This window comes from Lonchura striata, chromosome 11, assembly GCF_050655825.1.
Source record: "Lonchura striata isolate lonStrDom1 chromosome 11, ASM5065582v1, whole genome shotgun sequence".
Lineage (NCBI taxonomy): Eukaryota > Metazoa > Chordata > Aves > Passeriformes > Estrildidae > Lonchura > Lonchura striata.
The window spans coordinates 20227947-20252694 of NC_140713.1; the positions used below are offsets into that span (position 1 = coordinate 20227947).

General features: G+C 41.3%; 1 long non-coding RNA gene across 27 annotated transcripts in view; it reads right to left on the reverse strand.

Annotated features, from left to right (window-relative positions):
• LOC110476338 (uncharacterized) overlaps positions 1–24748 on the reverse strand; it is a 524174-nt gene that overhangs the window by 228619 nt on the left and 270807 nt on the right. The window contains exons 1-2 of one of the 27 annotated variants that reach the window (XR_014957971.1): positions 1241–10104; positions 808–918 (exon numbers count right to left, since the gene is read on the reverse strand). The exons of 25 other annotated variants lie outside the window; for them this stretch is intronic. This is a non-coding gene — a long non-coding RNA (uncharacterized LOC110476338). Of the gene's footprint in view, positions 1–807; positions 919–1240; positions 10105–24748 lie in introns of those variants that run through there. One more of the 27 variants, XR_014957970.1, reaches the window with a different exon arrangement.

A 24748-nucleotide genomic window follows, 5' to 3' on the forward strand; every position in this document is an offset into this window, starting at 1 on the left:
GACTGTGCCCAGAAATTTTGCAGCTTTAACACACAAGGGGCTGCAAACAGACCCCTGCAGTCCCTGTGCTTAGTGGGGTTTATTGGATGGCTGCAGACACCAGAAACCTTCAGCAGAGCTTAACTTTCCCAAAAGTGATTAGGGCTGAGGGGGTTAGGCTGATGTTAACCTCTACCTGGGAGCCAGCCTGGTGGGCATTAGGCTGCCAGGTCATTGAAATTAAACACTGTTGGGTGCTTTCATAAAGAAACAAATCTGGGAGTTCATTCTGGACAAGCTGTGGATGAGGGACAACAGGATATTTGCTTTGAACTTTTTCTTCTCTTTCCCCACACAGAAAACACAGCAACACTCCAGGGGCTCGGATCACCTGGATCAGCACCTGAGTGTGTAAGAGCAGGTCTGGAAGTGGCACAGATTGTGAACAGAGATATTGGAGCCTGGTTGCCACCTCATTTCACAACTCAGGGAATCTGATTACGATCCCCAATTTCTTTTGGACTGTTTCCCACAGCTTTTATTCACTTGCCTCCACAAACAATGACATAAAATATTCTCTTCCCTGTGGACTTCACAAGTCATGAGCTGTCAGGAGTCTGATCTGAAGTCCCCCAGAAAGTGAAGGTGGTACAAAATCATCAGCCCTCTCCTCAGTCACCAGTCCTTGTGCAAAGCCAGACCACACCAGACCAGCAAGAGAGTAGCTGCAGAAGAGTAATTTTTTTTTCTGTCTGCAAGCACCCAGATCACCAGAGAGAGCCACAGTGCACATCACCCAAAACACTCAAGTTACAGCCCATTCAATACTTAGGAACTTCAGTGTTGTTTGAAGAGACTTGATACAGGAATTGGTTTTCTCCTCTTTATCCAAAATAACTTAATCTAGTTATTCTTCCAGATATGCTGCAATTTGCTTTCCTGGAGGAAAGATAGAGAGGCAGGGGTGGAAAGGGAAGGAATTGTCAGGCAAGGTAGGTCATTTTTCCTCTTTACTTTGGTGTGTATAATTGAAATTAATATTGCTTTTTTTCATTTAACCTTAAATTACAATCAATAAGAAAGAGCTGGACTTTAAATTCTTATTATAAATCAGCCCACATAATTTAGATTTAGGAGTCTAAGTTTGAATGTTTATTTTTTCTGTAAATTTTTTCTATAAAAGTTGGAGCTGGAATAAAAGCTTGACTGACCAGATATGATTCCCGTTCTCTGGAATGAAGTAGAACACTCCACCTCTCACCTGTGTACTTATGGTGGCTTTGTTCTGCATCTTCCCATTTCTTGTTTCACTTGGGATCTGAAATGCTGAAGAGGCCTGAGCACATGAATGCAACCAGTTAGGAAACAAAACAAAGGAAAGAAAAAAAACCAGGCTTGGTGCATAACCCGAGGTGTAGCTACGCAATAAGCAGGCACCTGAATCTTCTGGTTCAGGTGACAACAGAAAAAAGAAAACAACTTGTTAAAACATTACCTCAAGCAGAAGTTTCTAACTCTGTGCCAGGCCTGGTACATGCTTGAGCAACTCTTTTCAATTAAGTCATCATCCCAGTGATGCCTCGTGGGTGGTGAGGCTCCGTGCTGTCCTCGGTGCGAGCGAGACATTCCCCCCCACGCCTTTCTCTAATTATTTATTATCTCTGCTGTCCTGGTGCTCACCCAGAGCCCAGCTCAGCTCCCTCCTGAGAGGCAGCTCCTGAGGAACTGGATGCTTCAGTGACACCCACAGCCAGAGTGCTGCTGCTCAGCTCCTGAATTTCCCAAAGCATCTTAGCAGATCCTCTCATGAAGCAGGCATGTGCCACCAGAGGTTGTATAAACCAGCAGCTCCCAAGTCAAGAATGAATTTTCCATGCCTTAGATTTCTAAAGTCTAACACAGAATTTCTCAGCAGCTCCTTGGCTACTAATTCCCCATCTGCAGAAGGCAATGACAATGTAACAGGAAAAACAGACAGATTTGTCCTGGAAAACAGGAAGACTTTCTAGCTGAATTAGCTTTTCCCTGCTGTCTCTAGAAACAAATCTCCCTAAAATATCAGCAACAAATCATTTTTACTGCTTTTCAGTAGAGAGCAAGGAAATTACCTTTTCTGATTTCAACCTTCTTCCAGTGTCACAAACCCATCAGGCCAAATAATTTCCTAAGAATTTACCATATGTTCAAATTGGAACCTGAAAATAGGCTTATTTTCTGTTTAGTCTAAATCCAAAGAATGAAGTTTATGTTCAAGGTACCCGAATCTGGAACATCTCAAAATGTGAAGGGTTCAGGTCTGTACTTGTAACTTTGGTTTTTGTTCCATTTCTAATGAAAGATAACTTAAAAAGTAAGGATTAACAATTTATGGGGTAGTAATCTATAAAAAGCTCTGCATCCAGGGTATTAGCAAGCAATATAAATTCTTTTGTAGAAATGCAAACGGTATTTAAATGTAAGTAGGTATTGTACCCAGTTGGTTAGATGGGGACAGCCTCTGACTGGCTTTCCTGGGAATCAGATAGGTCCCTAAATCATTAACTTAGTGTTAAATCATCTTAGAGATATAAATAAATTGAGAGACTTATTCAGGGATGTCTTGCAGAATGTAAGTAGTTTCTAGATGAATGACTCATAAGATCAAAGTCAAGGAAGACACCCATTTAATTAGGGAGGAAAGTCTTGAGCAAACCTCAAAGACACCTTTGCCAGACACAAAACCTTCCCTGCGTGCACTCCAGTTTCACCTGACTCTTCTGGAACACAGCTGCCCCCAAACTACCCTACAGAAAAGGAATGAGGTTGAAAAGCAGTAATTTAGGAATCCTCCTACAGATTGCAGAACTTTGCAATCACCAATAAATATTCACAGGTTTTTCTACAGTGCAAATTACCCAACAGAACAGGTTTGCAATCAGAATCCAGCCAAGCTTTAAAAATTCCACAGCTTTAGCAGTCCTGCTCTTCAGCTGGACAAGTGGCCCAGGTCGGCAGAGCAGGACCCCGAGGTAATTGCATGGTTCTATGTATCACACATGATCTCTGTCCTGCACAGGGTATTTGCTCTGACATAATCAGTCATGCTACTAAGGAAAAACTCATCCTTGATGGCTTGTTCAGAGCTAACCAGAAACCATAACATTCTTTTGCTATTCAAAAATAAGCAGTGCTTTCTTTTTTCTCCTGACAGTCAATGTATTTCAGCTAATACTCAAGGCTGGACAGTTAGAGCCACTTTCCAGTGGATTTTCTGAAATTTAAAAAAAACTAAATGTATTCTTAAATTCAAAACTCAAAAATCTTCCCTTTATATTATTGTGTTTTGCATGAATTAGGAAGCCTGGTAAGTCAGTAAGGAAAAACTATTATTTGTTCTAATGTTTCCTCTGTCATAGTAACAAATTTGGTAGGTTTCCACTCCATAATGGAGTGGAAAAATCACAGTTCCATATACTTTACAGCATATCTGATTTTTTATCCTAGCTGACTTTATTTCAGATATTTATGATTACATTTCACAGTCGCTGTTACTGTTTGGTTTATTAATGTGGCAGTTGAAAACTGAATATACTCAGTGAATTCTCCATTTATATTTATGCTGCTCACTTCTCTCCCATTGCAACCCAAGACCTTATTTTCCTTACCATTCACCCTGCATCCATGCTGGACTGTCCCTAGGTCTCTTCTGGAGCACAACAACCATACTATGCTAAGTCTTTGCATTTAGTTTAGTTTTTTAATGTCCCCAGAATACAGAAGAAACAAGAGCACAGCCACTATAATGTGCTGCTTGTAATTTTCAGTGGATATCACAAAAATTCTTCTGAGAATCTGTTGCAAAAAGTGAAGTTCAAAAATTAACTGCAACTTGTCAAAATCTAGTGCATGAGTGCTTACAAAATGACTCTCTTCCTTGGATCTGGGTGCTGCAGCACTTTGGAATCTCTTAATTTGACAGGAAGATAACATTAATGTAAACTCAACTGTTACTTTCTTAAAATCCAATTAATCTTGTCAAGCAATATACAAAGTTTCATTTCCCTAAAGCTACTAAAGAAGAAACTAAGTAAGGCAAGATGGCTAATATGGCCAAACTTCCAAGCCTTTTTCCACGCAGCACTTAGCCCAAAAACTCTCTCTCAGCAATAAAGATATGGATGGGAAACAAGATCTGCACTGAGACTAACCTGAGAAATGTGGTCCAGCAGCAGAGGAGATTTGTTTCTGCTCACTTAGGTGGCATCACAGGACTGCTGTACATCTCTCCTGCACCCCATACGTTGGCTCATGTTTTCTGTCATTCAGGAAATGTGCAAGTTACCCTCATCTAGAAATGGACAATCAAGAAAATCTATGGCCCTGGCTTTCCCCTTAAAAATCGCATTTACTGTCATCTCTTCACATTCTTTACCAGAAAAACTGCTCTGGATTTTCTAGAAAAATAATTACCTGAATGAGGGAACTTTCAACAGAATTATGGTATACTGTCAGCTGTCTGGACTGAGCATATTTTGCTGAGAAACCACCATCACCAGCAGCACTAGGAACCAGGAGAATCCCAGCAGTGTGTAAGACAATGTAATGAAGACAACTGAGACAGGAATTGTAAATAGCCTGTGCCAAGACTGGACACAGATTACTGTGATCTCTTCCAAACACATTTTCAGTTCTCATCTCTTCAACTGTAAAATATGAGGAAATAAAGATGAGTAAGAGCAGGAGAACAAGAGCCAGGCATTTCAGGGAACATAGGGAACAACAAAGGAGCAAGTAAAACAGCATCTCAAAAAAAGACACATCAATAAAAGTAATTACATCTTTTCCTTTATTTTTCTGTACTTATCTGCACTTTTCCTGTGCTTTTCTATGCTTTGTTCAAAACAAAGGTATGACTACCCTGATCATTCACCTTTCTGTTACAGCTTTCTCCCAGTTTTGTAACTAAAATCAAGAAGATAGATACAGCATATCTAAAATCAGACATACAAAATGGGATTGCTGCATTGTACTCAGAAGCCCAGCACTGCATGCACACAAAAAACAAAGAAAAAGTAGTTATCTGTTACCCTGATTTAAGGTGTGCAATTAGCAAAGCTGGAATGCAAACACTGTCTCTCCTCAAGTCACTGTGGGTGTATAGATGGATGACATATCTAATAAGAAGCAGAGCATCCAGCCACTAAGATGCTCCTATAAGCTGTATCACAATCCTCTTAAGGATTTAGGGAAATCAGAGGCTCAGCTTTGCCATCTGTGGCTTAATAAATATTTTCTTCGGAGGCTTTGTGCCTTGTTTTAGCAACCAAGAAAATAGTCATACAGTAATTTCTGAGACATGGCATTGCCATGAGCTCATTTTGTCTTTCCTCAACAGCCCTTTTTTGCAAGTCGATGACCTGTGGTAGCTGTGCTGAATGAAGGAGGTGAAATCCAGTTTTTGAGTTTCATTGCATGACCCAGCAAGGCTGTGTTAGGGTGTCCAGGCACTCTGAATCCCTGTCTTTGGGAGAGAAGAGTTAAAAGATTGTCATAAAAGCAATATTGCCAGGTCCATCTGAGTGTCCAATGGACTTGCAAATCAGCAGGGTCTCACAGCAAAACAAGGAGGTCTCTGAAAAGCAATTCCCACGCTGACCTCTCACGTCTTCAGTTCTGAGGAAGGTGATATATTAGAAGAGACTGTGTGAAAATTTTGGTGTAGCACAGAAACAACAAGGTTGAAAAAGACCTTCAAAATCATTAATTCAGCACGACAGTAATCATGCCTAAATCACATCCCCAGGTGCCATATCCATACACTTCTTGATTATTTCCATAGATGGTGACTCCAACACCTCTATGGGCAACTTATTCCAATGCCTAACTGCTCTTTCAGTTTTTGGGTGCAACTTAAGGCTATTTCTTTCCATGCTTTCATCTGAGTCATGGCGGAAGAGAATGAGTCCCATTTTACTACAACCTCTTTTCAAATAGAAATAACAGCAGTGAGGTCTTCCCTGACTGCCCAACTGGGCAATGACTCAATGGACCCAAAAGAATTCCTTCCAGATACTTTATTTCAACAGATACACTATTTTTCCAGTGCTGCTTAAGCAGCATCAGCAGACATAGGGTAATTCTGCAGTTTTGTAGCTAAGTCAGTGATGGACCCTTATCTGAGGCTACTTCCACAAGGGAATTCAAATTCTGCCCCCTCTAACGTCACTACCAATATTCCCAAGATCTAGAGCTTCAGAAGTATCCAAAGCCATTCTTTATCTTAGGATAAAGGAAATCTGAACAATTTGGTCAGCTTTTCTAAGAGAAAGAAAAACCAAGGAAATAAAGATAAAGAGCATTTCCCCCTGGAGCTTTAGATGAAGACAAAGAGGGCTTGCATAGGCCAAAGGATGTGAACACAAAAGGTGCTGGTATTTAAAAGGATGTAAGAAGGTTTCCTAGGGAACTCAAAAATCAATAGTTTCCAAAGTTTTTGGGAAAAACTTGGAAAAGAGAGAGAGGAATATAAAAGTAAATACATAATAACAAATAGGGAACAATATCTTTTATTGGCCCAATGTTAAGAGCAAAAGACTGAGAGCCAGAAGACCTGATCTCCAGCGCTGACTTTGTACAATGTCCTTGGTGATGATGTTGGTGATGTCACTGTCTCTCTCTGAGACACAGATCCCCCTCACACGTGTGTTTCAGATGTCATCAAGGTGAAAGCTCTCTCTTCTTACTCATATTTCATGTTTTGAGGGATTCTAATTTCTGCTGTGGCCCAAAGCTGTTAAATTATAATATAAAGGCAAAACCGAATGGAAACTATAAAATATTGTTGGCTGGTTTGGTTTGATTCTTCAACAGATTCAAAAGTGATAGTCCTCATAATTGCTGTTTTCAGAGACAGATCCTGGGCTTGTGCACATCATAAATTTTTGTATTTTCATCAGAGCACTATTTTAACTTGAAAACACACTGTGAAGGAAGTTTCCATGTACTGCTTTTAGGACATGCAAATCTTAAAATCCTTATCTGCAATATTTCAAGAAGTGTTTTGTGGATAGAACTACACAGGAATAAAGTGCTGCTCATAGGATATTTTTGAAGTCTTTGTTTCCTGAAAAACTATGTAGTTGATTCCTTTGTACTACCACACAACAAAGGGAGGGAAAAAAGAAACAACAAATGAAAATCCTCTGAACAATTTGTTTTAGGAGAAGATACATCTTTGTCATATGAACGCACCCAGTCTATAATTGTCAATTTTAAGGAAAGACTGAGAGATGCCACTTATTTAAATTGAAACAAGTACTTTGCTCTGGAAAGCAAACCACAAGCAGGGACAGATTTGCAAATCAGCTGCCAAACCAATACATGCAAAAGACAACAGCCTTTCCACTTCACATATCTGAACGGACAACTCTGACAGATTCTATGTGCAGTTATGTGAACTGCACCCGTAATCATGGCAATTGCATGCAGAAATTGGATGCAAACTACACAGTTAATTTGGTTTTTAAAAGAGGGAGTAACCTTGCAACACTATACACAGAGGAGTCAAGCAGTAATTACAATGTGCTCTTCAAACCTCTTAGAGTAAAAACCAGAGTTTCCATGCAGTTGTGCTAAAATATTTTCCAGCTGTCAGTGTGCCTGCACATTGATACAGAGATACTTTTTTTTTTTAATATCACCAGGAGAGATGGATGAAATTTCAATTGCTTGACAGAATGCTTATATGATATTTCTTAATGAAGGGTATCAACAGCACCATGTATTGCTGGTCTAAGGAGTGCAGATCTGCAGCAGAGCTCATACCAGGCCCATAAAATGCATTAGAGGACACAGCAAAGAGTCAATGGAGTCAGAGCAGTTTGCTAGGAAGGCCTCAGCTGAGACTGGGCATTTTGCCTGGGATGGCAAACTGAGGATTAAGGGCTCTACAGGACATGTGAACTCCACTCAAAGGCAAACACAAGCATGATTAAAATTTAGCAAACCATGATGTTTGAGCCCTTGGGCAAAATCCAGTAGACACAGCTGTATTTATAGGCTGATACAAAGGAGAACTGTTAGACCTAACAGCAATTCAGCAACTCAAAGAACAGAGAGGAGCTTGAGACTTCTCTGCACTCCAAGTCTCGATCTAAGGTGCCACATCTTTCTCTCAACTACTCCCTCCAGCAGCTTTGACCTCACAGTTACTGTCTGGGACCCTTTTTCCTATAGATCAATGCATCAGCTATTAAAATTAGACCTACAGGAAGAAACAGCATCATTCTTTCAAAGACCAGGTGCCTACACTTCTATTTATGTCATTTAGAGATGTTGGCTGAGGGCTGCACTTCAAGGTCTATGCTGATTACGAGAACAAAAGAAATTTGGAAACAATAAGATTAATGCAAAGGCAGGCATTCTCTGCAATGGCAGCAGAGAATCATGTACAATGAAACACTTCACCACTAGTAGAGGCACTGAAATAAGTGGAAATTTGAAGTGTCTCCCAAGAAAATCAGAACTGCTGCTGCCAGTTTCCTGCAGCAGGAAGCCTGTAACTTCAGTCTCTGGGGGAAACAAAAACAATGGAGACACGCTGGTTATGAAACCTTCCCCTTATTTTCTCCAATTAAATCAACTTTATTGCTCTAAGGGAAAGCAAGAAACACACTTGGGAATAGTCATGGACAGTACCTTTGTAGATTATGAGCTACCTCTACCCTAAAGAAAAACCATTTCCAAAATAGTCACCTTGTTCTTTTTTGATGGGAATAGAGCAACCTCAGTACTGCTTGTACAAAGAACCAAAGATCTCTTAGTACCACCCTTTAGATACACTTGCACATCATCTTGCTGCTCTGATGGTGCAGAGCCATGCTGTTTTTGGGTCATGTGGCTTCACTTCTAAATAGGAAAACTGTTTTTGGGCTGGCCAAAAAGGATACCAACATCCCCTTTTTGAAAATTTGAAATCCCATTGAAACTTGGTGTTTTAAATTCCATTGAGTAGCATGGGCTGTATAGGAAATTATCTGATCTCTGTTTCCTCTCTACACAGCATCCCTTGAGAAATTCAACACTTAAACAGTCAGCTGTCCTGAGAAATTAGGTATTTTAAGAAAAAAAAATATGAAGAAGTAATTCATGCCTTCCAAATAATCAAGAAGGTCTCTGCATTAAACCCTGGTCCATTCTCTTGACTCAATTTACACCTGTTCCTCCTGCATCTGAGATTTTTCACAACTGAGAACAAGTGCTTGGCAGGCTTGTGCTCTGCCCTGAAGAGTAAATGACCACAAGAAAACTGGGAAAAACCACATTCCCAGCAGCCTAAGCAACACATCTGCCTTGCTTGCTCTCTCCACAAAGCAATCCTGGCACTTCTCTGACCAGGGAATACTATTAGGAAAAGGACTGATATTCTGATGTGATACTAACACTCTTCAGCATATCAGTGCACTGCAGGGCCTGAGCACAACTACAGGTAAAAAGCAGAGTGAAAGAGTCATCCTGGCAGTATCTCTGCCTCCTGCTGAGCCTCAGACAGGAGTAGACATTCACCTGTGCTGGAGTGGCACTGGAAGGCAGCTTTTTCCCTGAGATAGAGAGCTGAGAAACACTGGATTACATGGTTGTCATCACTGCTTATTGGCTTTTGTTCTTTTCACATCGCCAGGCAGCAGCGAGTGGGGTGCCACAGTGCTGTGCTTGGATGGCTAAAGAGAAACTCATTGTTTGTTATTGCAGAATGGCATTAAAAATGGCAAAAACAAATAAAGCAAAAAATTTAAAAAGGGGAGTAAAAGAAAAAGAGGTAGAGCAGCTTTCCTCTTGGAGCACCAGAAGCCAGGTGCATATCTACTGACAATGATGACAAACAAATACTGGAAATATTTTGCACTTCATCAAAGCAATACTATTTAGGAATATATTCAAATACCTTTCTGATACCACCTACAATTCTCTTGGAACTGGTGCTGTGTTCACAGAATAAAACCTTTTTCTACATCAGTAAAAATATGCAAATGTATCAGTAGCAAAGATCATGTTCTTGCATTCCTGTTTACATAGATTAGCACATGTGCCAGTTGAAGCTTTAATTCTTGTAATGAGGTTTTTCACAGGGTAAGAAAATCCAGACAAAAATATCTACCCTTAATATACTATGAAAATACCTGTGATATTTGATTATGTGACATTAACTAACTAGGGCTTATCTTGGTATTATTCTCTATTTGTGGCAGGTGACAATCTCAGGCTAAAGACTTCACAAAAAAAACAGAGTGCTGTGTAATTTTTCAAGAATATACAGCATTCTGCATACTGCAAATACTTTGGGTATTCTAAGGCAGAACACATGGTATTCAGGCAGAAATAGAGATTGAGAGTAACCAGCAGTAATCACAAAACTATACCAACTAATAAGAACTAAACAGTCAGAACCCAAATGGGAAAAAAAAAAAAAAAAAAAAAGACAAGGCAGTAGCTGTGGGAACTCAGGCCTCTTCCACCTGAAACTTTTACCAAAACACCTTCCTGTGCCAGTGATTTCACAGCTTAGGGGGAGATTGGGGGTTTTTATGTGTATTTGAAAGCAGCCTTGGGCAGTGAGAGGTTGATCCAATCATCCAGAGTGGTCTGGGGAGCACTAAGTGTGGAGATTGTGCTTTTATCCCTCGTGGGAGCCCTCCTGGATATGGGGACTCTGTTTCACACTGTGGTCAGTGTAAAATCTGGCTCAATTACAAGTGAGATACATATTTTCTTATCTGCACCAGGGCCCAATTCTCCAAGCTTCTGGGCTGCCCTAAAGCCCCACTGTGGATTCAGGGATTGCTCTCAGCAGTCCTCATCTTTCTAGAAGGGTGACACACTGCTCTAATAAACACAATTCTAATGTATCTTGTGTACAAGCACTACAAAGTGCAACATTTGTAGGGTCTCATTCCTCATTTGCTTCTTATTTAATTGCTTTCATCTGTGTGCTGTTTTTAAAATGCTTTTAAAAAGATTCAGAGGCTGACTTCTGTGTAAGGGAAACAGAGCCAAGAAACTCTCTGTCCAGTGTCAGTGAGAAACAGAAAGCCATACTTCAAGCATTTCCCTTAAAGTTAAAAAAAACCAAACAAAACCCCAATTGCAAGTCAAACTATATCATGACAGACTGGTGCACAGTCCTAGCTCTACCCAATTTAGGAGAGCAGCAACATTGAGACCAGGTGAGCCACTGTCCCCACTCTGTTGCAACTTCTTTTATGGAACCTTGCAACAGCTAATGTTTTTTAAAGTATTGCTTAAATCAAAAGACTGCCCAAGAACCCAAACTTAGGTTATTTTTGCGTTGACTTTTGTTTAAGTTTGAATTTCTAGTCCATATGGCTGTAAAGAAAAACTGGAAAATGTTAGGGGAATGCTATTATGTGAAAAGAGCCAATAATTTTTATTTTTTAATCTCAATATCATTATTCATTATATTCCTGGTCCGTGTTTTTTATTTGTTAGAGGTAAGCAAACATTAAATACAAATAGAACAAATAACAAAGAAATATTTTAAAACGTTCCTAAAGCTCTCTGAAACTTTAACATAACACAGTGTGCTGAAGCTGGCAAAGAATGGCCTCAGTGAAAATCAGAGGCAATTTCAATAAAATTAACAAGACTGGAAAGGAGGCAAGGGTGGAGCAATTAATCCTTCTTTTCAGAATGATTCCATCTTCAGATTGCTCTGCCTGTGAGCTCTCCTGCAAAGACAATGCTTGTAATAAGAGTCAAAGCTCCCTGGGCAGTGATTGCCTTTTTTTCCTTTTTTTATTTTTTGTTTTGTTTTGTTTTGTTTTGTTTTGTTTTGTTTTGTTTTTACCTGCCCCTCATTGACTGCACAGAAACCTGGGCAGTGGAGTACTCTTCAAGGCTTGGGGATCAAAGTGTTAAATATAATTAAAATAGAATATGAAATTCACTAGTAGGAGCACACTTAAAACACATTGTAAGAGATTGAAAGATAAACTTGCTCTTTCCCCTGGCTGATATCTTTTTCCACTCACAACACTAAGTTAAATTGGTTGAAAACAGTGCTCCTTTCTCCTCTAAAAATACACAGAGCATAATAAAAAAATGTAACTTGCAATCAGCTCCTTGATGTTTTAAGGTAGTAGCAGGAACTGATACTGCCCAGAGCAGCAATGAGTTTCTGAGTCCCACACACGGTAAGAGAAACTGAAACAAGGGATGCATGGAAAATCCATTAGCAGAAACCTATGTGGAGACAAAACCTTTTGGTTTTTGACAGATCTCCAGAGGTCCAAGCACAGCATGTTAATGTTTATGATAGAAGTCAGTCAGTCTCCAAGCTTATGTTATTTTGTTTTGCTAAAAGAATATGAGATGTTACAATAATTACTGGTATTTTTACTGAGTAGCTCTTCTTAGGAGCTTCTCTCAAGTGTAGCTGGTTTTAATTTGTGGAATGAGGGTGGCCATAGCTTCACATTTATAAAGCTCTAATTGAGAGCATTTCCCTCACAGAGAACAATAACATGACATTTATTTCTTAGAAGTTTTTAAACTAGATATTTTTATTTTCATTGGCAAATTTCTGGAGTGCTTGAGTTTTGTTTCTTTTTTTTTTCTCCCCTTTCTAAGTCCTCTGCTTTTCCAGTGTGACTAAATCCAAAATGTTTGTACCATTAAGATGACAGATGACACGGCCCAAAGGCAAACACACAAGATCATCTGTCAGGTGCTTGGCTCTGCTGTGGTTTACTGAGTGCTTTGCCAGCAAGTCTTAGCACCTTTGTGTGCTTCTATTTCCTTACCTGTAAAATTGAGATAATGACACATACCCTCTCTGTTATAAGCTTTGGCATCTCTTCTTTATAAAAATGCTACGCAGCACTAAAATACAAATATAAATGCTTAGATAACCCTATCCCACTACATGTGAAGGAGACTTGGTCAGGGGAGGAATAGTAACCTTTGTCTCAAGGGATCTGGGGTTGGTTCTGGTTTCTAGTCTCTATTCATTTCTTTTTACCTTCCAGAATTGCCTGAAACATCTGCTGAATTGGCACAATACGAATGGAGAGATTCCACCTCATCCTAATTTTGTCCTGATGCAAAACTGTCAATGTCTGGTGTTTTCAAAGGCAACAATTTTTTTCTGAGTGCCAGGAATAATCTCCTGCTCTTTGACTCAATCTGTAAGCCCACAGGGTTATGTATTTATTTACTTATTTATTTTGATGTCTCCAAAATAGCAATGCGTGTTGCTCTACCAGACTGCATGCTGTAAAACAGTGGAAGCAAATAAACTGCAATTGTTAATGTTAATTGGTCTTACTTTACCATGTCATTTCCAATTTTTTTCAAAATGGAGATTAAAAAGAGTTGGAGAAAAAGCTGTGATTTTGTCATAAGCAATTCAGTTAGTGGAGTGAACTGAAGGGATTTGATTGTTCAAGCTCTGCACAGCCAACGAACCGCACAAATTCACATTAATCTGTCTGTCCACACGCCCTCAGCCTTGTCTGCACAGACTGAGGCTCCTACACACAGCGATGGTGGAGGCCCCTGGGTGAGCAGACCCACCTGCAGAAGGCCACACTGCCCTGCACACCCTGTTCCCTCATCCATGGCACAAACCTCTGAAGGTGCAGATGCTCCAAAGTCCATAAACTCGTAACCCAGCAAGGCCTCAGGTGACCTCAAATGGCGAGACAATTTGGACTTTTTATTCGTGGTTGATGTGAGGTTTGCTTGTGGAAAACTTCCAATAATAAAATCCAGGAAATACAGTATCCTGCAGATTTGAGAAGCTCCTATGACCTAGAAACCAGCTCAACTCACCTACCCTCCAGGACCAAGGCAGAGCTGCATCCCCACAGCACTCGCTGAGTGTGGTCCCCAAACTGAATTTAAAAGACCCAAAGGAGAATGTTCCAGCCTAAATGACCTCATTCATTCAGGATGTTTTCATTAATATCCTGCTTCAATTTTCCAGTTGATAGTTTCATTGGTATTATTCCTAGCAATCCCTCAGTAAAACCCTGTATTGTTTTTTTCTAACACCATGGTGTTTATGCCTCTCACATTCCTACTCACAGTCGTATCCTCATGCCCTCAGTTTCAGCAGTTCTCAGAAACTGAGCCACTCTCACTTGGGTGCACATAAACACATCCACACATGGACATACAAACTTGGTGATTTTCTCTGAATTCTCACTCAGCTTCATCTGAGGCTCCAAATCTTAAGGGAGGTTATCATTCTGATCAAAAATTCCTGACTCCTGCCCATCCTGCCTGGGACCTTCTCATTGCCATGTCATTGCACCACAAATTTTTATTTCATTTTCTGTCATTTATCACCTTAGGTCAGCAAAATGTTCTTCTCAATTTCCCCCTCACAGTGAGGTTTTCCTCATGTATTGGCTTCTCATTTTCCAAGTTGCACAGTAGTTCACTGTTTCCTGTCCATATGCCCATCCTCTGTAGCTCTGTTTGGACACACCTGGCCAGCTCCACTGTCCTCTCCCTCTCCCAGGTGATTGTCATCTAAAGATATTGTTGGCACAGCCTGCTTTTGGGTCATTACCAGTAGCTAAGAATCAATATGAATCCCATCTTGGTGCCAACCTCTGCTAAACACCTCTCCAGAATACCACACATTGCTGTTAATAATTATTCTTCAACCACTTTGCAGCCCTTGCAACACAATGTTTATACCCTAACCAATGTGTAAACTTGTTTTGCAAGCAAGAATGCCATGAGAAACCACATCAAATGCATTATTAAAATCATCAGTAAATCCAGCAAATTGTCTTTTATCCACTGATTTTGCAATTCTGTGTTCTAAAAGAACTTTGGAAAATCTATTTTCTATTCTTATTTTTGCTACTGAGGCTCATTTTTTCCTTCTTCTGTAAAAAAATTTCCATAGTTGTTCCCTTTTTCCATTCCTACATTCCTGCTGAGATATTCCCAAGAACTTTCACTAATTGCTTAGGAAGACAATGTTTGCCATAGTTTACCCTGTATCATGAAAACTGGTGATAAAGTTGGTGTTTTTTGCAGCTGTGCAGCAGATGTGGGGCCCTGAACTCCGAGATTTTTTTGTTCCATCTGTGTAACAAAAGTCCACATTTTTAGGGAAATATATATACCGACAGTTAGTAAAGTGTGTCACCTGAAAAGCCTAAATATTTGTCTTTTTGGGAGTACAGGAATTACCTCTAATACCTCAGTGAGCCCAGAACAGGCCACCAGCTTCCCTAGACTTGTATAAAGCTTCTGTCACAGATGAAAGTCAGATATCACATGGGCACACTGAGTTTTCTAGGTAGCAGGCACCTCAATAATACTGACAGGAGACTGAATTATTCACATCTGGAACTCTTTTGGCCCCATATGCAGATTAGGAGGCTGCAAAATTCCCAAATGACAATGTGAGGGCAGAAGAGGAAAAATCACAGACTGCCTGCTCATAGCATTCAAGGCCATACATTTTGTCCTATTTGATAGAAAAGGAAAATTTTTCAATACAGGTGAAGAAATCTGGAAATAGACAAGAAAAAATTTATATACTTTGTTAGAGAAGATTCAAGCTCCCAAACCCACTAACAGCAAAATTTACTGCACCTTCAAAATTTACATAATTCTGTCTAAAAATCACGTGCAGGGAAATGGAAAAAGAATATGCACAGACGGCACGATCATATGGCCAACATATGGAAATAAAACAGAATAGCTACTGCTTTTTAAGCTCCACGAGAATGATGAATTGAAGATGAGTGAGAGACCCCTTTCTCACCCTCTTTATTTCACCAAATACCCAAGGCTTCCCCAGCCCCTCATGGCACACGTAGCACTTCCTCTGTCCTTCAGATACCTGCCACTTTTAACTCATAAGAAGTCTAAGACAGTTCCATAAGTACTCTAACTATTTTCCTAAGCAAAATCACACAAAGAAGTAGCAGATGAAAGGCAACAGAAGTATTGGCATGCAGTTTCCTAAAAATTCCCCACAACAACCTTGCCATCAGCATTGGGCCCATCCTTAGAGCTGGATGGAAAGAGCAGCATGTGAGCATCACTGTGCTCACACACACCCAACGTGTTTATTAATCACACAAAAGTAAAAGCCTGCTAAAATCGCAACATATCTGAAGCCCAGGCGAAATGTTTTAATTAAAGGAAACATATTTTCCTCATTAATACAGTGTAAGATATATCAACAATCATGACATACTCCCGTGGCATGTTATTTTCTTCTCTGTGTGTGAACATCTGTACATTTCCCCAGAAGCTGAATTTGACACATGTGATGCAGGAACAGAAATGTCTTTTCAGTGGAAGTCTAAAGCAAACAGATGTGTCAAGCATCTGCCAACAAGTTATGAGGAAGTTGCTCCCGCCCTGGGACACAACCACCTATGCTGTTCTCCTTAGAGGAAAGCCTGGGTTTTGTGGAAAAGTCAATTCCATACTATGAGTTGGGAATGGAAGGGACCTTTGGAGATAGCCCAGTCCAACCCCTCTCTGTCCAAGAAGGGTCAGCTGCAGCAGGTTGCTCTGGAGTGTGTCCAATGGTGTTCTGAGACCCCCACAGTGATGGAGACTCCAGGCACACCCTGGGGTAACTCATTACAGTTTTTGAACACCCTCATATTGGAAAAATTACTTTGTTTTTAAACTGCATTTCCTGTATTTCAGCTTGCCCAGCACTGAGAAGAGTGGCTCTACCTCCTTCATTTTCCACCATCTGATATTGATACAAGCTGGTAAAATAGCTTTTCAGCCTTCTTTTCCACAGTTTGGAGAGCCTCAGCTCTCTTTGCCTCTCCCCACGTGTCAGATTCTTCTGCCCTTCTCTCTGTGGCCCTTCACTGGTCTGGCTGCAGTACCACCAACCCTTTCCTGGACACAAATCCTGGATTTGTCTCACCAGCACTGAGCAGAGGGAAGAATCCCTTCTCAGCCTGATGGCCTCACTCCTCCTCATGCAGCCCAGGATGCTGCAGAGGCACAGAGCTGGCTCACAGTCAGCTTGTCACCCACGCACAGCCCCATGCCCTTCTGTGAGAATCCATCTTTTGGGTAGCTCTGGTTTATAGGGACATTGTTTCTAAATCTGCATACCTCAGCTCAGGCACATAAATCCATATTGGGCATCAAAATAAAAGCAGGTTTCTATTCCGAGGCACTGCACACCTACAGCTCCCAATGGAGAAAAGTGGAAGTGTTATGATTAAAGCCCTATTTCATGTTTCCAGGTTGCCTGCAGCAAAGCCTTCATCATCAAATTGTGTATAAACGGAGTCTCTGTAAGATGCTACATTTCAACTAAGCTCTAACAAGAACCACTCAAGAGAAAAGTGCATTTCCTTCCAGTTTATTCCTTTCGTTTCAATTGTGATAAGTTACAAACCTATTGTAAGATAGATACCACACAACACAGGGGCACACAGCTCTAAACTAATTCATCCTAAACCAGTAATCTATATGGAAGGTTAGATAATGCTGCATTATACATGAGAATATCAGTTTCTTTATGAACAACCCCCCACTGCCATGTGCTGGGAGGGCTGAATTAGACATGATGAATATAATAATGGAAAGGCATCTGTATTTAGGATATCTTTTTAAAAGCACTTGCCTGTCCCTGCACTTTCAATAGGTAGCTGCATCTATTCCCTTATAAACCACCACAGACCTCCATAATGCTTAAAATCTCATGTTAAGGTGAATAGGAAAAAAGAGAAAAATAAGATCTTCCTGCTAAAGCCAAATTTCTGGCCCCTGGGGTGCCTACTTGCACAAGATAGTTGCAGAATGTAAATGTAGAAATGAGCACTACAGAAATGCTTATGGATGAGGAAATAATATCATGAATTTTGTTATGTCAAGTGAGACCCTATTTATAAACAGACAAAAAGCTTCTTGGTATGTAAGTGATGGGAGGTAAGACATTGTTCATTGTACAAATGAGTGCAAAATATGATAAAAAGGAACTGTAGGGCTCTGAGGAAGAATAATGCGTGTGCCATTATCATTTTGACACCGAGGACAGTAGCACATCCATCACTACTGACTTGAAGAGAACTTGTTTCTACCCTTTGTGAATCCTGTGAGAGGTTAAGTACATGATATGTTTTTGGGGTAGGTCTTTGCAAGATCCTGGAGTTCCTCAGCAGCAGCATGATCAAAGCCAGGACTTGAGTATAATAAGGCAGATATGGTGAAGAGGCACAGGAGTCATGATTTGAATGTGCCAGATCTTGGCCTCTGTGTGCCAGAGACATTTCACATTTCCCATGCTCACTTTGCCTTGAAAGCCATGGTAGGAAAGGCACAAAAAGGGCAGAGACAGACAGCAGTCAGTACTTCAGAGAGCAGCAGCTCAAGCAGGGTACAGGCAGCTGTTTGCACTGCTGACACACCAGGTGAGAGATACCTGTTAGTGGTCTTGTGGTTTGTAGCACTGCTCCCTTTCTCTCCTTAAATAAATGCAATGGCCAATCTATTCTACATTCATTTTCTTTCCATTTCCTTCTGTAGTTAACCCCATTGGACAGGACTCAGGACAGGTGAGCATTCAAGCAAAGCTGCCTGCCTAGGATCCCAGGGTGACAAGCTGGACTGATTGCCAGCATGACAAAAAACTGCTAGGCTTGATAGACAATGTCCAACGTGAGTTTAGAATCCAGAGGCTCAAAAATCCCAACTAGCTGGGAGTAGAAGGGTGAGCTGGCTCAATGCTGCCACAGCACTCACTCAGAACTGGGGCAGAGATGCTTTCCTGTACCAGCCTGTGCAGCCACACAAAGCTCCAGGTGGTTTAAGGAAAGCAAAGGCCAGTTGTGTTCCATTGATACCATGTTCAAGACAGATGTTGGTGCCCATACCTTCCCACTGCCAAGGAGCAGCTGGTTTTGGAGGCTGAAAAACACTCAGATGGAGAAAATCTTCAAGAAGGGGTATCAAAGTTGCTCTGGAGGACTATGGTGCTGTACAGTACATACACACATCAGGTTAAACTTTTCCAAGGACATTGATGGGACTTGGAAATCAAATCCCATTGAGAAGGCACACTCCACACACAGTGCTACACCAGCCACTGCAGACATCTGTAAACAAGGGACAGTGGCTGAGACGCTGACTGTGCAGTGCTAAATATATTTGTTGTTCTCTGTCATTGCTTTAATAGGAGCCACTATAAAGACATCCAGTCACTGGCTTTTTGCCGTTGCACTTTCCTAACCTTGTCAATCTTTGAGTTTGGGATTATAGCAGTGAGTAGTTTATCTCCTCTGAAGGAGTAACAAAATGCCACGTCTCTCAGACCTCTTATCTCATAGACCCTTATCTTTGTTACTTCCAATCGTGCCTGGGGAAAGGATGAGGAGCAGATGAACACCCAGGAATTTAACACATTATTAGTATTTTGCTTAACCTAGGGGCAAGGAACAAAACAAGTGAGCTGAGAACTGTGAAGGAGCGCTTAACTTTGTCTCCCGATCTCTGAATCTCGCACATTAAAGGATGGTGCTGCCGTTTGATACCTGCTGCTGCTAAGAGAATGCATAATGATAAAACCACCAGCTAAGCTCTTACATCATTTTACAATCAGGCATCTCAAAAACTGTTTATCTGATCAGCACCAAATTCTGTCAGAGAGTTGACATGTGCATTTCTAAATAATTTCAGCATGTCAACCTGAATAGACACACAGAATCAGAGAGTTAATTATCTTTGACAACTTTGCCAGCTAATTTCCTATTTATATGTACCAAACCAGGGGCCTCTTTTATCCTTCCTTGTCACAAAGAGTTTATCAATCAAATCAAGGCCTAAAATTGGCTGCCAAGGCAGTCTGCCATACCAAAGGGGAGTTTATCTGTTTGAAATCTTTCCGACTACCTAATGACAGCAACATTGACATGAAACATAATAGGCATTGTTCTTTATTGTTGCTCCTCTCTCCCTGCCCCCCTCCCTTTTGCTACTCACCATTGCCTCTCTGGGAGGAGGCGCAGCTCTGGCTGGTCCCTGCCCTGCCCTCCTGCTGCTCCCGATTCCCGAACGTGCCCGTGTGTGGATGCGGCTGTCAGGACCAGCTTTGGGCTGCACACAGCTCACCTCCGCATCCGAGCTGACAGAACCTGCCCGTGTCAGCTCCATCCTTGTCTCTGCCAATTCCAGCGCACTTCTTGGGGAATATGACCAGTGTTAAAAACCACCCACTCCTGCTGACAGGCATTAGATGGAGGAGCGTTCGGTGCATGTTGTCACTACTTTTCCCTGACAGGCAGTTATGTTTTACTTTAATAGCCATATATCTCCTCTCCAGTTCCCTTTAACGGGGTGGAATTTTACAAGGGTACCAAGAGGTTGTCACTTTGTGCATGCTGGTGTTATCCCTCTGCAGGGAACTCCCCGTTACACACACCATGTGAAAACATCCTGCATCCCACAGCAAAGGCTACAGAAAAAAATCCATGGCTCTTGCTGGTACTTTGCTAGGTTTTTCTTTCTCATCCTGGCTGGGGAAAAGCCAAGCAGCTGGTAGCTGAATTCTAATGGTCAGCTGAACCCTAATGGTCAGCTGAATCCACACAGGTAAGTTGTGCTGGAAGTGGCGAGATTCTTCACACATGATGGTCCTAATCAATCGTGCCACTCTTACTAAACTAAAATATAAATTAAAATATAGAACTCTTCAAAAATTTTGAATTGTTGCTTAGACAGTCACCACTCCTAGACCCGGCTACACAGGAAAAAATGATCTATTATGTGAGAAAAAATAAAACATGGTGCTGCTTGTATTCTTGGAAATGGGGCCATTTTTTTTCTCACCAACACAGCCATGTCAGCTTGAGGTGGAAGATACCTTCCTGATGTGTGAAAGAAGGTAAAATGTCTTCTCCAGTGGTCTCCATGGCCTTTGAGTATCTCAAGGCTGTTCTCCCCAAAATAAGCCATAGACTTGGAATCACATGCTTTTAATAATCCACTAAAACCTTAAATCTGTCTTTAGACAGGTTTGTCTAAAGACATTTTCTGTCTTTAGAAACTGGCTGCATTACTAATTCCAAACTTTTATCCCAAAAGCAACTTCTCTTTCCATCAGTTTCACAACATGGTGGGTACTGGCTTGGACTGAGCTTGTATTCCTTCTTTGTGTAGCTGAAGTAAGCATCCAAGATATGCACCCTGCCCCTTACAGCATGAGGTCTCACAGAAGGTACAAAGCATCTGCAATGAAATGACTCATTGCAATGAGGTCTTGAAATCAGATTTTATGTTATTTTATTACTTACTATCTAAAAGAGGTGAGAGGGGGGGAAAATGACTGGCAGATTCTTTAATATCACCCAAAAGCCTCAAGGGCCCAATTAATCAGGAAATATGTTTGGCTTTTGGACTTCAGTTGCCCATTCCCTGGGGCTTCTGCAGTGTAGGGGCTGGACATATGTTACTTGCTCACGCTCTAAGAAATTATATTTGCATAGGGAGTGATACCTGCTAGTCCAGAATTAGGATGTCAAGACCTTCTCTCATTCAAATGCCAGCACTCTCAGCTGGAATGTGTCTGGAGAGGGCCCACAACCCCGCGAGCAGCTTGGTTCATAACCTTCACCTTCCCACGAGAGTCTGAGGGAAGATCCAGCTGTTTGGGTAACACGGTGGAATAGGAAATTAGAGAGCATGTGCTCTTACACCCTCCTCAGTTCTCGCTGAAGAGTATAAACTGACTCACCATAAATAACCCAGGTAACCAGAAAAAAAAGATTTCATGAACCCATGAAACTGATACTGACTCCTCTCCAGGTCTGCTGAGTCAGTGGAGAAACCTTTTCCACTTTTAAAATCAATGGTAAAACTATACCAGGTAGGGTATTTCTTTCTCCCTGAGCATACAAACCTGGATTGGCTGCTAAAGTTGTGCTGGTTTCTTTGGAAACAATCAACATCAACTCTAAAGTTTATGAATTTTTCTCCTTTGCATTGCTTGTCCAGAAGGTTTGGAACTTTTCAATGTTGCCAACAAAATCAAGTTATTTTAGGACTATTAAAAGGCTGCCTTGTATTCACAGAAAATATGCAGGCAGCCTAGAGGAACTTTCTGCAACTTATTCTGGGACACACAAATAAACTTTTCATCTGGCAGCTGTTCCAAGGATCCTACACTTCAGAAGGTAAAACAGCAACTGCTGGCTTGCTTTGATCTACTGAGCCACCATAGAAAATTCCTGTTCCAAGGTCCCAGTGCCTGCAGTATGGAATGGTTTTGGGAAGAGCAGCTCTGGAACAGACCTAAGCAGAGACAGGTGCACCCAAAAACATTCAATATGTTCCAGGACACTTCCAGCAATGGATCTCACACTCCAGCAGCAAAAAAAATGGCTCATGACACAACGGGGGAGTGACAGGAATATTCTATGTGATGGCTATTATTTTTATTTCCTTGCCCCTGGAAGATAAAAGCTCAAGAATATTCTTAAATATGGGGTGAACTGATTGTGTCTAGACCCCAGAGAACAATCCTTGGTGATTATCCTGCTGCCCTGGTTGCCAGCAGTTCTGGAGCGCTGTGAAGGGCTCCTTAGAATTAGTGAAGGATTGCCAGGGTTCCACCAAATACACACAAAAGTCACAGGCAGGAAACCCTGAACAGCAAAGTCCTCATCTTTTCACTGCATTAATAAAATCACAGTTGCAATAGTGAAAGGCCTCACATACCCAAGAACCAGTTCCCACCAGGGAACTCTCATAAAAAGGAGATTAGCTCTGGATGCCACCTTTGCCAGGGCTCCCAGCACACACTGTTGGTGATGCAGATCCTTATCCAGTAAAAGATGGGCAGAGATCAGCAATTCATTTCACATTAGCTGGTATTGAACATCAGTCATTACAACCAGCACAGCCCAGATTTGAGCCAGTGACCTGAGGGTGAAAGGCTGCAGCTTCCCAGGCCAGTGATCATTACGTTTTGACACAACCAATTATTCAAAAACAGTCACTCAGAGCTCAATTAAAATTTCAGCAACTTAACCTTTTCTTTGCTTCTCCCTTTGTCTCCTGCACATCCTGTCCCCCTGTTTAAATAAACTGAACGCTTTGTCACTGCACTATATAATTCTGCATTCAGTCTGTCAGGACCTGCCGTGGTCACCTCTGTCACTGTCTCTGCCAATCCCAACTGTGCTGCTCAGGCCTCTGAACAGTATTAAATGTTCCCCCGACAGACACTCTGATAACATCACCAAGCACACATATTGAGGCAAATTCCTTCTGACAGCATTCACTCAACAAACTAAGGAGGGACACGGATTTGTTTTAGTTACTTTGCCTGTGTGATAGATGTTATAATTAACTCTCTGTCTAATACCAAAAAGCTATTGTTAAGTTTCACTGCCTTTGAAGATTCACATTTGTAGCTGCAAACCTCTCAAATGAACACATTTAGCAATGACTGCATTTTTCAGTGATTTCTTAATGTTGCCAAACAGCAGCACTGAATATTTATAGAGTTCCTGTTAAAAAATTACACATAACATTGCTTGTTTTTGCTTTGATCTAGACTTTATTGCCTATGAAAAAAAAATAAAACACACACACAAAAACCAAAACAACAGACACCTCCCTCTCTCTTGTACACCTCCAATGCATGGTGGCTGCTTAAGACTGTGTAGAGGCAGGTCAACTCCGACTCCAAATCCAATTAAATTAATGCAACCTCTAGGACAACATGGAATCATTATTGCTGCAACAATTCTAACATTTATCACATCCACATAGTCATCTATCAGAAACTAAACACTTCAGTCTCCTACTCTGTGTTCACCATAATGGATCCAGTAATATTTTTTTTCTCCAGCAAAGCAAATTATTACAAACAAACTCTCCAGTGCTGTGCCCACCCCCTGTGCCACCAGCAGGGTCTGCACTGTGGTTTAGCAAGAAGATGCTCCTGCCCTGAGAGCTTCCTGCCAAAGAAAACATCCCTGGAACCCTTGGGGAGTGGTGAAGAACCGGGACTGGCTCTGGTTCCTGGGGATGCCACCAAAGGTTCAGGTGCATGGCTGGGAAAATCACCAGCTTCAGGGACAGCTTCAGCCAGGAGGACTCACCACTTCTCTGTTAGGTGGTGAGAACCTGGCAGGAAGGAAGTGCAAAAAAGCTGCTAATAACAGGGTAGAAGTTTATGTCAAAATAGGTCTCTCTTCAGCTTCCATCGATTTTGAGTCCCTTAAACACAACTACCAACGTGTAATTTGCAGTACCACAGATGTCACCTTTGGATTTGGCCCAGGAGGTAACTTTCTGACAGCATCATGGGTTTCCCATTATGAGAACACACACTTTTCATTCCCTTTCTGAGAAGCTGCTCTGAGGAGAATATCTCTGATGGAAAAAGCTAAAATAATCCACTCTACAAACACTGATACTGCACTTTCTCAACTGCTGCTCCTCCCATTTCTCCTTGCTATGTGGTTGAAGTCAGTCATTTTGGAAGTCAGTCATTTGGACCTGCCAGGAAAATGATAATGAACTTCCTAAAAGTGCTTTATGGTTGCCTGCTGCCCCAAGAAGCACACGTGGCTCCAGTGTTCCAGAGGATGTGCCTGATTCCTCTTTCAATACTCTACAGAACCCAGCAGAAACAAACCCAGCAACCTCAGCACCCCTGGCTCCAGGCTGCTGAATTCACTGGTCCTGGGATGTGATGAAAGCACCTATGCAACTGAAGTTTTGTGATTTTGAAAATAAAGATAAAAAACAAATTGCA